Here is a 15,502-nt window from a genome sequence, read left to right as displayed (position 1 = left end):
AACTGTTTCTACTAAAAATACAAAATATTAGTGGGGCATGGTAGTGGGCACCTGGAATCCCAGCTACTTGGGAGGTTGAGGCAGAAGAATTGCTTAAACACCAGCAGATGGAGGTTGCAGTGACCTGAGATCACTGTATTTCACTCTATCCTGGGCAACAAAAGCAAAATTCCATCTCAAATAAATAAATAAATAAATAGGAAATAAGAAATAAATTTGGTTGCAGCAATTCCCATCAAGAAGTAGAATTCTCAGGCCTGTAATCTCAGCACTTTGGGAGGCCAAGGCAGGTGGATCACCTGAGGTTGGGAGTTTGAGACCAACTCAAACTCAAACCTCACCTGAGGTTGGGAGCTTGACCAACATGGAGAAACCCTGTCTCTACTAAAAATACAAAATTAGCCAGGTGTGGTGGTGCATGCCTGTAATCTCAGCTACTTGGGAGGCTGAGGCAGGAGAATCGCTTGAACCTAGAGGCAGAGGTTGTGGTGAGCCGAGACTGCACCATTGCACTCCAGCCTGGGCAACAAGAGCAAAACTCCATCTCAAAAAAAAAAAAAAGTAGTAAAGTTCATTTCCCCACTTCTTGAATCTGAGCTGTTCTTGTGACTTGCTTTAACCAACAGAGCACAGCATAAATGACACTGTAATTTCTGAGCCTAGGTCTCAAGAGGCCTTGCAACTTCCACTCTTGCCTTCTTGGAACCTAGCCATCATGCAAAGAGCCAAGCCATCCTGCAAGAGAGGCCATAGAAACCTAGCTGTAGCTCCAGCCCAATGCTAGACATATGAGTGAGGCTATTCAGGTCCAATCACGCCTAGTTGACCTGCCAACTTACCACAAACATATGAGTGAGTCTAGCCAATACCATGTGGAATAGAGGCACATTGTGCCAGATGAGCTCAGCCCAATAGCCAATTCACTTGAATTATAAGTGAATAAATAGTAGTTTTAAACCATAAAAATAGATAGATAGATAGATAGACAGACAGACAGACAGACAGACAGACAGACAGACAGACAGACAGATAGAGTTACCTGGCCTGTTGCAACATATTTTCAGTGTTCTAAAGCAGCATGGAGAACAGGAGATAAGTCCGAAACTTGTCTGTTGACAATTTCCAAATTATCAACACACACACAAAAATATGATCTTATTCATCAGTAGACATAGAACAGCAGTATTTCAGAAGGAGACTTATTAATCTTCATCTCTAGGGGGTAGCATGTTTTAATGAAGAACAAGTAAATTCATATTTATAGTCATGACTATGTGAGGTATTTTCCAGTTTCTTATGTTTATGTGACAAGAGGCAACAATTTAGTATAACAGATTTTCAACTAAATAATGAAGATAGTGGATAGCATTAGTTCTTTCAACAAATATTTACTGGGGATATATTCAGTGTCATTTTGATAAATGCCAGTGCCAACACGGAAAGAGTTATCTAGGGATCTAAATCAGAGTATATAACATTCTATTTTGCTCCTGTTCTTTTAACAGTTTGACTTCTTCATTTGTTCAAATAACAATGGGCCTAAAACAACTCAAATAATCATTTACTATAGACTGGGGGTGGAGAGATTAATGTTTACGTTCGTTATTATCAAACCTTTATATATAGAACTCTCTACCATTAGAATGGTCCAAAGCCACACTTACCTCATTAGGTAGTGACTTACCCAATGCTGGAGGTGGGGGGACCATAGGTTGAACAATTATGTTATAGGGATTTATGGGAAGGCTATATAGAATTAGTTGAATTTCAAATTCAATCACTGTATCTTTTTCAGCAGCAGAATTACTTGTTTAAAGAATAATTTTGTGCACTGAAACCTTAATAAATAAACACATAAAAGAGAATGGGCTGAGAATGATCAAGCTCAACCACTGGAGTTCCTCATACTCACTCTTTATTGAGTATTCCAGCTGAAGGTCTCTAGAGTAAGTGTCTTCTACAGTCATTTCAGATTTTTCTTTTCCTAATTATGTGCATCTATTACAGAAGATCTATTACAGAAGAATTTCAGTGACAGGGCTAAAACAAAGTGCAAGGAAAGTCATATGAAGTTAGAAATAACAAAAAAAAAAAAACCTTGAAATGAGTTAATTCAAAGTGCTTAAATTAGCATATAGCAGATATTGATATTATACAGTGCAAATAAGCAATAATTAAAAACATTTGCAATTCTTTTTTAAAAAAATTAAGAAAAGACATGTATCTCAGTTCCGGAAACTGAAGCGCAAGACCAAGGTGTCAGTGAGGACTGCACTCAGCTTCCAAGATGGTGCCGTGAACGCTACATCCTCCAGAGGAGATGAACACTGTGTCCTCATATGGCAGAAGGCAGAAAGGCAGAAAGGCAGAAAGGAAATGGACTCCCTTTTACAATGTCACAGTGGATTCCCTTGTGAAGCCTTTTTAGGGCACCAAATCCCATTCATGAGGGGAAGAGCCCTCACAACCTAATTACCTATTGAAAGTCTCATCTGTTAATATCATCACATTGGCAACATCTGAATTTTGGAGGAGCAAATTCAAATGATAGTAGCTGAACTCAGATTGTCTGTACAAGAGCAGTGATGTTTTACTCTTTCCAGTCCTCTACTACAGCACATTTTACCACTGTGTAACTAATAAACTTTTTAATTAATGAACCCTCTAGTGCAGATTTAGATAACAATATTTGAAGTATTTGCAATGGTAACTTCTGGAGAGTGGACTTATAATTGGGTGTTTTAAATGTTATCAACCCCTAGAGTATAGATTTAATTTAATTTAATTTTTTAAAAAAAATTTGATTTTTTATTGCGTTTTAGGTTTGGGGTACATGTTCAGAACATGTAAGATAGTTGCATAGGTACACACATGGTAGTGTGTTTTGCTGCCTTCCTCCCCTTCACCCACATTTGGCATTTCTCCCCATGCTATCCCTCCCCAGCTCCCCCACCCACTGCCCCTCCCCTATTCCCCCCAATAGACCCCAGTGTGTAGTACTCCTTTCCCTGTGTCCATGTGTTCTCATTGTTCATCACCTGCCTACGAGTGAGAATATGCGGTGTTTCATTTTCTGTTCTTGCATCAGTTTGCTGAGAATGATGTTCTCCAGATTCATCCATGTCCCTACAAAGGACACGAACTCATCATTTCGGATTGCTGCATAATATTCTATGGTGTATATGTGCTACATTTTCCCAGACCAGTCTAACATCGATGGGCATTTGGGTTGGTTCCAGGTCTTTGCTATTGTAAACTGTGCTGCAATGAACTTTTGTGTGCATGTGTCCTTATATTAGAACGATTTATAGTCCTTTGGATATATACCCAGTAATGGGATTGCTGGGTCAAATGGAATTTCTATTTCTAGGTCCCTGAGGAATCGCCACACTGTCTTCCACAATGGTTGAACTAATTTACACTCCCACCAACAGTGTAAAAGTGTTCCTATTTCTCCACATCCTCTCCAGCATCTGTTGTCTCCAGATTTTTTAATGATAGCCATTCTAACTGGCGTGAGATGGTATCTCAATATGGTTTTGATTTGCATCTCTCTAATGACTAGTGATGATGAACATTTTTTCATATGTTTGTTGGCCTCATGTATATCTTCTTTTGTAAAGTGTCTGTTCATATCCTTTGCCCAATTTTGAATGGGCTTGTTTGTTTTTTTCCTGGAAATCTGTTTGAGTTCTTTGTCAATTCTGGATATCAGCCTTTTGTCAGATGGGTAAACTGCAAAAATTATTTCCCATTCTGTTGGTTGCCGATTCACTCTGGTGACTGTTTCTTTTGCCATGCAGAAGCTGTGGAGTTTAATTAGGTCCCATTTGTCTATTTTGGCTTTTGTTGCCAATGCTTTTGGTGTTTTGGTTATGAAGTCCATGCCTACTACTATGTCCTGAATGGTTTTGCCTAGATTTTCTTCTAGGGTTTTTATGGTGCCAGGTCTTATGTTTAAGTCTTTAATCCATCTGGAGTTAATTTTAGTGTAAGGTGTCAGGAAGGGGTTCAGTTTCTGCTTTCTGCACAATGCCTGCCAGTTTTCCCAACATAATTTATTAAACAGGGAGTCTTTTCCCCGTTGCTTGTTTTTGTCAGGTTTATCAAAGATTGTATGGTTGTAGATATGCTGTGTTGCCTCCAATGCCTCTGTTCTGTTCCATTGGTCTATATCTCTCTTTTGGTACCAGTACCATTCTGTTTTGATTACTTGTAGTATAGTAGTATAGTTTGTAGCCTTGTAGTATAGTTTGAAGTCCAGTAGTGTGATGCCTCCCGCTGTGTTCTTTTTGCTTAGGATTGACTTGGCTATGCGGGCTCTCTTTTGGTTCCATATGAAGTTCAAGGTGGTTTTTTCCAGTTCTGTGAAGAAAGTCAATGGTTGCTTGATGGGGATAGTGTTGATTCTGTAAATTACTTTGGGCAGTATAGCCATTTTCATTATATTGATTCTTCCTAACCATGAACATGGAATGTTTCTCCATCTGTTTGCATCCTCTCTTATTTCGTTGAGCAGTGGTTTGTAGTTTTCCTTGAAGAGGTCCCTTACGTTCCTTGTAAATTGTATTCCTAGGTATTTTATTCTCTGTAGCAATTGTGAATGGCTCTAAGTCTGCTATTGGTGTATAGGAATGCTTGTGAATTTTGCACATTGATTTTACATCCTGAGACTTTGCTGAAGTTGCTTATCAGTTTCAGGCATTTTGGGGCTGAGGTGATGGGGTCTTATAGATATACTATCATGTCGTCTGCAAATAGAGACAATTTGCCTTCCTCCTTTTCTGTTTGAAACCCTTTATTTCTTTTTCTTGCCTGATTGGTCTGGCTAGGACTTCCAGTACTATATTGAATAGGAGTGGTGAAAGAGGGCATCCTTGTCTAGTGCCGGATTTCAAAGAAAATGCTTCCAGTTTTTGCCCATTCAGTATGATATTGGCTGTTGGTTTGTCATAAATAGCTTTTATTACTTTGAGATATGTTCCATCAATACGGAGTTTATTGAGGGTTTTTAGCATAAAGGGCTGTTGAATTTTGTCAAATGCCTTCTCTGCGTTAATTGAAATAATCATGTGGTTTTTGTTTTTGGTTCTGTTTATGTGGTGAATTACACTTATAGACTTGCGTATGTTGAACCAACCTTCCATCCCCGGGATGAATCCTATTTGATCATGATGGATAAGCTTTTTGATGTGCTGTTGCAATCGGCTTTCCAGTATTTTATTGAAGATTTTTGCATCTATATTAATCATGGATATTGGCCTGAAGTTATTTTTTGTTGTTGAGTCTCTGCCGGGTTTTGGTAGCAGGATAATGTTGGTCTCATAAAATGAATTGGGAAGGATTCTTTCTTTTTGGGTTATTTGGAATAGTTTCAGAAGGAATGGTACCAGTTCCTCTTTGTGTCTGTTAGAATTCAGCTGTGAACCCATCTGGACCTGGGCTTTTTTTGTGTGGTAGGCTCTTAATTGCTGCCTCGACTTCTGACCTTGTTATTGGTCTATCCATAGTTTTGGCTTCCTCCTGGTTTAGGCTTGGGAGGACACAGGTGTCCAGGAATTTATCCATTTCTTCCAGGTTTACTAGTTTATGTGCATACAGTTGTTGGTAATATTCTCTGATGATGGTTTGAATTTCTGTGGAATCTGTGGTGATTTCCCATTTATCATTTATTATTGCGTCTATTTGGTTTTCTCTCTCTTTTTTTTTTTAATCAGTCTAGCTAGTGGTCTGTCTATTTTTTGATCTTTTCAAAAAACCAGCTCTGGGATTTATTGATTTTTTGAAGGGGTTTTTGTGTCTCTATCTCCTTCAGTTTTGCTCTGATCTTAGTTATTTCTTGTCTTCTGCCAGGTTTTGAGTTTTTTTGATCTTGCTCCTCTAGTTCTTTCAATTTTGATGATAGGGTGTCAATTTTGGATCTCTCCACTCTTCTCATGTGGGCACTTATTGGTATATATTTTCCTCTAGAGACTGCTTTAAATGTGTCCTAGAGATCCTGGTGTGTTGTGTCTTCGTTCTCATTGGTTTTGAAGAACTTCTTTATTTCTGCCTTCATTTCATTGTTTATCCAATCATCATTCAAGAGCCAGTTGTTCAGTTTCCATGAAGCTGTGTGGTTCTGAGTTACTTTCTGGATTCTGAGTTCTAACTTGAATGCGCTATGGTCTGAGAGAGTGTTTGTTATGATTTCAGTTGTTTTTCATTTGCTGAGGAGTGCTTTACTTCCAATTATGTGGTCAATTTTAGAGTAGGTGTGATGTGGTGCTGAGAAGAATGTATATTCTGTGGATTTGTGGTGGAGAGTTCTGTAAATGTCTATCAGGTTTGCTTGTTCCAGGTCTGAGTTCAAGCCCTGGGTTTCCTTGTTAATTTTCTGTCTGGTTGATCTGTCTAATATTGACAGTGAAGTGTTAAAGTCTCCCACTATTATTGTGTGAGAGTCTAAGTCTCTTTGTAAGTCATTAAGAACTTGCCTTATATATCTGGGTGCTCCTGTGTTGGGTCCATATATATTTACGATCATTAGCTCTTCTTGTTTTATTGATCCTTTTGGCATTATGTAATGTCCTTCTTTGTCTCTTTTGATCTTTGTTGCTTTCAAGTCTATTTTATCAGAGATGAGAACTGCAACTCCTGCTTTTTTCTGCTCTCCATTTGCTTGGTAAATCTTGCTCCATCCCTTTATTTTGAGCTTTTGTGTATCCTTGCATGTGAGATGGGTTTCCTGGATACAGCACACTGATGGGTTTTGACATTTTATCCAATTTTCCAGTCTGTGTCTTTTGATTGGTGCATTTAGCCCATTTACATTTAGGGTTAATGTTGTTATGTGTGAATTTGCTACTGCCATTTTGATGCTAGCTGGCTGTTTTGCTCATTAGTTGATGCAGATTCTTCATTTTGTTGATGCTCTTTAGCATTTGGTATGTTTTTGGAGTGGCTACTACTGGTTTTTGCTTTCTATGTGTAGTGCCTCTTTCAGGAGCTCTTGTAAAGCAGGCCTGGTGGTGACAAAATCTCTGAGTACTTGCTTGTTCACAAAGGATTTCATTTTTCCTTCACTTATGAAGCTTAGTTTGGCTTGATAGGAAATTCTGGGTTGAAAGTTCTTTTCTTTAATGATGTTGAATATTGGCCCCCACTCTCTTCTGGCTTGTAGGGTTTCTGCCGAAAGATCTGCTGTGAGTCTGATGGGTTTCCCTTTGTGGGGAACCTGACCTTTCTCTCTGGCTGCCCTTAGTATTTTCTCCTTCATTTTTACCCTGGTGAATCTGACAATTATGTGCCTTGGGGTTGCTCTTCTTGTGGAGTATCTTTGTGATGTTCTCTGTATTTCCTGGACTTGGATATTGTCCTGCCTTGCTAGGTTGGGGAAATTTTCCTGGATAATATCCTCAAGAGTATTTTCCAGCTTGAATTCATTCTCTTCGTCACATTCTGGTACACCTATCAAATGTAGATTAGGTCTCTTCACATAGTCCAAAATTTCTTGGAGACTTTTTTCATTCCTTTTTGTGATTTTTTCTCTAATCTTGGCTTCTCATTTTATTTCATTGAGTTGATCTTCGATTTCTGATATCCTTTCTTCTGCTCGGTCAATTCGGCTGTTGAAACTTGTGTATGCTTCACAAAGTTCTCGTGTTGTGTTTTTCAGCTCCTTCAATTCTTTCATATTTCTCTCTAAGTTGTCCATTCTTGTTATCATTTCCTCAAATCTTTTTTCAAGGTTCTTAGTTTCTTTGCATTGATTTCGAACATGTTCTTTTAGCTCACAGAAGTTTCTCATTACCCACCTTCTGAAGTCTGATTCTGTCATTTCATCACACTCATTCTCCATCCAGCTTTGTTCCCCTTCTGGTGAGGAGTTTTGGTGCTTTGTAGGACGTGAGGTGTTCTGGTTTTCGGTGTTTTCCTCCTTTTTGCGCTGGTTTCTTCCTATCTTTGTGGATTTATCCACCTGTCATCTGAGTAGTTGCTGATTTTTCGATTGGGTCTCTGAGTGGAGGCCCCGATTGTTGATGATGAAATGTATTTGTTTCTTAGTTTTCCTTCTACCAGTCTAGTCCCTCTGCTGTAAGACTGCTGAGGTCCACTCCAGGCCCTGCTTGCCTGGGGTACACCTATAGCAGCTGTGGAACAGTGAGGGGTGCTACCAGTTTTTTCTTCTGTTATCTTTGTCCCTGAATGATGCCTGCCAAATATCAGTCTGATCAGTCCTTTCTGAGGTGACTCTTTGGGCATACAGGGGTCAGGGAGCTGCTTGAGGAGATGGTCTGTACTTTATAAGAGCTCAAGTGCTGAGCTGTGAGCTCCATTGTTCATTCAGGGCTGCTAGGCATGTATGTTTAAGTCTGCTGCAGCAGAACTCATAAAACCCCTGTTTTCCCTCAGATGCTCTGTCTTGGGGAGTTAGGGCTTTATTTATGAGTATCTTGTTGCACTGTCCTTCCCAGCTATGAGGCAGTTTAGTCACTATTTGCCTGCCGAGGCTCTGCCCTGCTGCCATGGGCTCTGCCCTGTTGCCGTGGGCTCTGCCCTGCTGTCGTGGGCTCCGCCCTGTTGGCGGAGTCTCTCTGTTATGGTGGGTTGCCTTGGGAACAGCAGGCTGCGTCAGCAATGGGAGAGTACCTCAGTAGGGGTGTAATGTCTCGGTAATGGCAGACGCCCCTCCCCCACTGAGCTGCACCATCCTGGGTTCAGCTGTGCCTGCCATGAAACTCTCAACCCCAAGTGTTTCGAATCGTTGTTTTGTTTGCCCCTGTCGGGGTGGGACCCATTGAGCCTGATCACCTGGCTCCCTGCCTCAGAGCACTTTTGTTTTTTTTAAGTTGAATGGTTGACTCTCTCCCAGGTGTTTCTGTCGCCTGCTGAAAGGGCACCAGGATCTGTGTGATTTCCCATGCAGTGACCCACTCCACCAGCTCACAGTTCGCTTCCCGGGAATCTCCTGGCCTGACTCACTGTCCAAGTCCTGTTTAATCAGATGGATATGCTAATCTGCCCTCCCAAATCTCAAATTGCTGGTTTAACAGGGCACCAGACCAGACTGGAACGGCCGTGCCAGCCAAGACAGCTGCGCTGGCGTCCCATGTCTCTCCTACACCTGGGAATTTCCCTGTTCTCTGGGCAAAAAAGATCCGTCTGGAAATGCGGCATGAACTCACCCTCTGCGTCTTCACTGAGAGCTGCAATCCTGAGTTGCTTCTACAGCACCATCTTCCACTGTTCTGGCCTAATTTAATTTTTTTTAACTTTTAAGTTCAGGGGTACCTGTGCAGGTTTGTTACATAGGTAAACCTGTGTCATGAGCATTTATTGTACAGATTATTTCATCACCCAAGCATTAAGCTTAGTACCCATTAGTTATTTTTTCTGATCCTCTCCTTCCTCTCACCCTCCACCCTCTGATAGGCCCCAGTATCTGTTGTTGTGCTGTATGTGTCCATGGGTTATCATTTAGCCCCCACTTATAAGTAAGAATATATGGCATTTGGTTTTCTGTTTCTGTGTTAGTTTGCTAAGAATAATGGCCTTGAGCTCTCTCTATGCTTCTGCAAAGGACTTAAGCTCATTATGTTTTATGGCTGCATAGTATTCCATGGTGTCCATATATCCAGTCTATCTTTGATGGGCATTCAGGTTGATTTCATGTCTTTGCTATTGTGAATAGTGCTACCAAAAAACATATGCATGCATCTGTCTTTATGAAAGAATAATTTATATTCCTTTGGATATATATACAGTAATATGATTGCTGAGTCACATGGTAGCTCTGTTTCAGGGTCTTTGAGGAATCACCTTACTCTTTTCTACAATGGTTGAACTGATATACACTCCCACCAACTGTGTGTAGGTGTTCCTTTTTCTCTGTAACCTCACCAGCACCTGCTATGTTTTTGACTTTGTAATAGCTATTCTGATCAGTTTGAGATGGTATCTCATTGTGGTTTTGATTTGCATTTCTCTAATGGTCAGTGATACTGAACTTTTTCTCATATGCTTCTTAGTGGCATGTAAAACATTTGCAGTTCTAGTTCTAGTTTTGAGCTGATGAGAACCTCAAAGCTAAATTTTTTAAAAATCAAAGTTTACTTTTTGAAATGAGGAAAACAGGACATGCCTAACATAAGAAAATACAAAGAGCTAAAAGTTACACGAGTTAGAAGATTACTCATTATTCCATCAAGAGATTACAATTTTTCTTCCTGAAAAATACTTGTTATTCAGTTGTGAGGAGTTCAATTGACTGACAGCCTCCACCTGCAGCACTGTCATGATCTATGACAATGTTTGAGCAAAATTCCTCTTTTTCCTGCGCTACTCCAAAGCCACAGAATGAGCATGACAGGACTTCTAGCTCCTGGCCATTTTGGCCATTAGGACTCCTCCAATGAACAGTCTTTGGGTTGGTGGGGATCTGTCAGATCTACACAGTAGTCTGAGACTTTCTTTGCCAAATTTTTCCTTCTCCTCTCTTTATTTTCACAGGTATCAGATCTGCACTATGATCTAAGCCTTTCTCTGCTCAAACTTGCTACCTCTTATTTAATTTCCATAGGTATTGTACACACCACCTTTTTCGCTCAACCTTACATAAACCTCTGACACACCAACTTTTTCTTAACATCAGCTTTCTGCAAGACTTAAGCTGATGTACAATTATTACATTTTTATTCTATATTCTTTTATTTTATATGCATATTTGATAATTAACTTGATAAAAAACTTGAAATTATATACATGTAAGTTTGTATCCTGTCTTTCATTGTCTAGGTTATTGCAAAAACTTGGTAGTCTTAAAAAATTTTTATTTTATTTAGATTCAGGAGGTACATGTGCAGCTTTGTTACATGGATATATTGTATAATGGTGGGGGTTAGGCTTCCAGTGTGCCCATCAACCAAACAGTGACCATGATAATCCATAGGTAATTTTTCAAGCCTCACTCTCCTTCCAACCTCCCCCAGTGTTTATTGTTTTCATTTTGATGTCCATGTGTACTGATTGTTCAGCTTCCACTTAGAAGTGAGAACATGTAGTATTTGATTTCTGTTTCTGAATTATTTTACTTACATTAATGGCCTCCAGCTGCATTCATGTTTCTACAAAAGACATGATTTTGCTCTTTGTAATAGCTGTGTAGTATTCTGTGATGTATATATATCACATTTTTTTTGTTTGTTTGTTTGAGACAGAGTTTTGCTCTTGTTACCCAGGCTGGAGTGCAATGGCGTGATCTCGGCTCACTGCAACCTCCGCCTCCTGGGTTCAGGCAATTCTCCTGCCTCAGCCTCCTGAGTAGCTGGGATTACAGGCATGAACCACCATGCCCAGCTAATTTTTTGTATCTTTAGTAGAGACGGGGTTTCACCATGTTGACCTGGATGGTCTTGATCTCTTGACCTCGTGATCCACCCACCTTTGCCTCCCAAAGTGCTGGGATGACAGGCTTGAGCCACCGCGCCCGGCCATATACCACATTTTTTAATTCTACCAACCACTAATGAACAGTTAGGTTGATTCCATGATTTTGCTATTTAATAGTGCTGCAATAAACATACAAGTGCAGGCATCTTTTTGATAAAATGTTTTCTTTTTCCTTGGATTGATAGCCAGTATTGGGATTGCTGGGTCATATGGTAGTTATATTTTTTAAAACTTTGGGAAATCTCCATACTTTTTTCCATGGAGGTTGTACTAATGTACATTCTCAACAACAGTGTTATACGCATACCCTTTTCTCCACATTCATGCCAACTTCCATTGCTTTTCAACTTTTTAATACTAGCCATTCTGGCTGGTGAAAGATGAAATCTCATTGTGGTCAATTTGTATTTCTCTAATGTTTAAAAAAAGGTTGAGCATTTTCTCATATGTTTATTGACCATTTGCATGTCTTATTTTGAAAGTGTCTATTCATGACTTTTGCCCCCTTTTTAATGGATTTTCTCTTCTTTTTGTGGAGTTGTTTGAGTTCCTTTTATTAGGTTGGTGTAAAAGTAATTGTGGTTCTTGGCACTACTTTTGCACCAACCTAATGGAATCTTGATATTATTTCTCTGGCAGAAGCAGAATTTGCAAATGTTTTCTCCCATTCTGCAGGTTGTCTGTTTACTCTGCTGATTATTTCTTTTGCTGTGCAGAAGGTTTTTTGTTTAATTAAGTCACATTTGTCTATTTTTGTTTTTGTTGCATTTGCTTTTGGGGTCTTAATCATAAAGTCTTTGCCTAGGCCAAGGTCCAGAAGAAGTTTACCCAGGTTTTCTTCTAAAACTTATATCATTTCAGGTTTTATATTTAAGTTTTTAATTCACCTTTACCTGATTTTTGTTTATGGTGAGAGAGAGGTGTCCAGTTTCATTCTTCTGTATATGTCTACCCAGTTTCTCCAGCACCATTTATTGAATAGGACATTCTTTCCTCATTTTTTTGGTCCACTTTGTTGAAGTTCAGTTGTTTATAAGTATGTGATTTATTTATGGGTTCTCTATTCTGTTTCGTTGAGCTAGGTGTCTGTTTTTATACCAGTGCTGTGTTGCTTTAGTTACTATAGCTTTATAATATAATTTGAAGTTAGGTAATTTGATGCCTCCAGCTTTGTTCTTTTCACTTAGGATTGCTTTGGGTATTCGGGTTCTTTTTTAGTTACATATACATTTTAGAATTTTTTTTCTAATTCTGGGAAGAATGACATTGGTAGTTTGATGAGAATTGAATTGAATCTGTAGATTTCTTTGGGAAGTATAGTCATTTTAACTACATTGATTCAACCCATAGGCATGGCATGTTATTCCACTTGTTTGTGTCATTTGTAAGTTCTTTGATCAGTATTTTGTAGTTCTCCTTGTGGAGATACTTCACCTCCTTAGTTAGATATATTCTTATGTATTTCTGTGTGTGTGGCTATTAGAAATAGAATTGAGTTATTATTTTTTTCTCAGCTTTAATGTTATTGGTATATAGAAATCCTACTGATTTTTATACATTGATTTTGTATTCTGAAACTATACTGAAGTTGTTTATGAAGTCTAGGAGTATTTGGCAGAGTCTTTCAGGTTTTCCATGTGTAAGATCATGTCATCAGTGAATAGAGATAATTTGATTTGAATGTATACAATTTGGATGTATTTTATTTTTTTCTCTTGCCTGACTGGTCTAGGCCAGGACTTCTAGTACTATGTTTATTAGGAGTGATGAGAGTGGCCATCCTTGTTCCAGTTCTCTGGAGGAATGCTTTCGGCTCTTGCCCATTCAGTATGACGTTGGCTGTGGGTTTGTCATAGATGGCTCTTATTATTTTGAGGTATGTTCCTTCAATATCTAGTTTATTGAGGGTTTTTATTATTAAGAATGTTAAAACATACTGAAAGTAATATTTATATAGTACATTGCAATTTTAAACATTAGAAACAATAAGATCACAATATTGTATTTCTTTGTAAAAATTGATCAAGTATAGTTTAAATAATGCTTGCCTTCTCCTTCCGTAAATAATGATGTGAAGCAAATAGCTTATCAATGCCTTGGTGAATTGCCATGCTCCTTTCTAAGTCTGGACCAGCTTCCAAACTTTATCCCTTTCTCTTTGAATGTTGTGAAGTATCTCTGAGACTTCTTTAAATTTGTTGGGACATCACTTATTCTTTTCATCATAACCACTTTCCTCATTTACAGTAATAAATTCATCCTAGGTAAGATCTTCTGGTAGCATATCTTAAGTTTCTCCAATAGCAGCAGTATCGCCATTCTTATAGCCATCCATTTTTTCTAAAACTCCATTAGTGTAAAATCCAAATTTCACTTCTAACATTATCACTTTTTGCTTCTTTGCTGCACTTTCACTTTTCTTGGCCTATTTCCATTTTGGTAAAATATCATGTGTTTAATTGTATGGAAATGACAAGCCAACACAACCAAATGCTTTCTTGCCTAAGTGAACTAAATAACAGATGCATAGTGACCAAACACTGACAGATTGTGAAAGAAGTTCTGTTATTGGTAACTGATCGTGATGCACATTGGTTATTTATGAAGTGATTTGTAGGCTAAAGAGATAGCAGCAAAGTTTATAACATATGGAATTACTCACAGTTAACATACCCTGACAACTTAAATGTGAACTCTGTTATTGGGAGATTTGTGTGATTTAACTAAATCGAGATAATTAAACTCTGTGCATATTGGAACCATGCAAAGTGAGAACTGTTTGTATATAATTAAAACAAAATATGATAACCATATGCTATGAAGAATTGTGCACTATTTAGTCATAAGAGACAATACTCAATGTGAATCAGTTCTAGTCATACAATATAATGCCTATGGTGAAAATTCAGTATTATACACCTAAAAATTTTTAAAATGGCAAATCTCATATTAAGTATTTTTACCCCCAACACACACACCACACACACATGCACACACGTGCACGCACATGCGTGCATACACACAATCTTTTGAAGGGATGGATCTGTTTATTACTTTAATTGCAGGGTTGGTATCATGAGTAGGTAAATGCATGTGTTCAGACTCACCAGATTGTGTAACTTAAACATGTGCAGTTTTTTGTATAGCAATTATACCTCAATAAAATTGTTTGAGAGAGGAGAGAGAGAATGCCAATCTTAAATTTATAAAGGATTTTAAAAATGGCCTCCCACAATAATTGTTATTAACACTGGGATCCATAAGCAACCAAATGAAGAAATAATAATCCTAACTGAAGAATATTCTTATTCCAGATCACACAGTGAAAAAGGAGCATAGCCTATATGAGAATTTAATTTTGATGTGTCTGGAATGTCAAGTGGAGAGGGTCAGAAGTCATGAAGAAGATGTATGATGTGTTTAGGATTTTGGGTTCTATCCTTCTCATGATGGGAAGTCATGAAGAATTTTAATGGAAACATAATTAACATGGCCCAATTTTCATTCTAGGGTTATCAATGTCAAGAATACATGAGAATTGGCAAGACCAGGATGTTAGGGAGAAAACTTAGGAAGTGATTACAGTAATTTAACAGAGAAGAGTCCTGGTCTGAGTGTGTATGCTAATATTAGAAAATGAAAAGAAAAAAATAAGTTAATTTAGAAGATAGAACAGTTGGACTGGGCAATAGTTAGATATGTGTTAGGGTAGGGAGGCAAGTATGAAGATGGAGAAGCTGTCTAGGACACTGCCAAGAGGAATCTAGTGTCTGTTGGTGTGGGTCACTGAAATGCCACTGAAGGATCCAAATTTTTAATCCAAGGCAGGGAAGTTGGGGGTGAAGGATTATGAGATTAACTTTGAAACAATTGAATTTGAGTCACTTGTGAGCAATGAAATGGAGACGTCTCGAACAGATGTGGCTATAGGCTTAAAACTCAGAATCAAGAGCTGTAGGGTTTGAAAGTCATTGCACATAGATGATAAAGGCATGAGAGTGGATTCAATATTCCTAGGAGTGTGAGAAGAAACATTGTAGTGTAGGATTAAGACAGAATGGAACTTAGTGAC

Source organism: Callithrix jacchus, chromosome 1 (assembly GCF_049354715.1).
Source record: "Callithrix jacchus isolate 240 chromosome 1, calJac240_pri, whole genome shotgun sequence".
In the NCBI taxonomy this organism is placed as follows: domain Eukaryota; kingdom Metazoa; phylum Chordata; class Mammalia; order Primates; family Cebidae; genus Callithrix; species Callithrix jacchus.
This window is presented reverse-complemented; position numbering follows the sequence as displayed.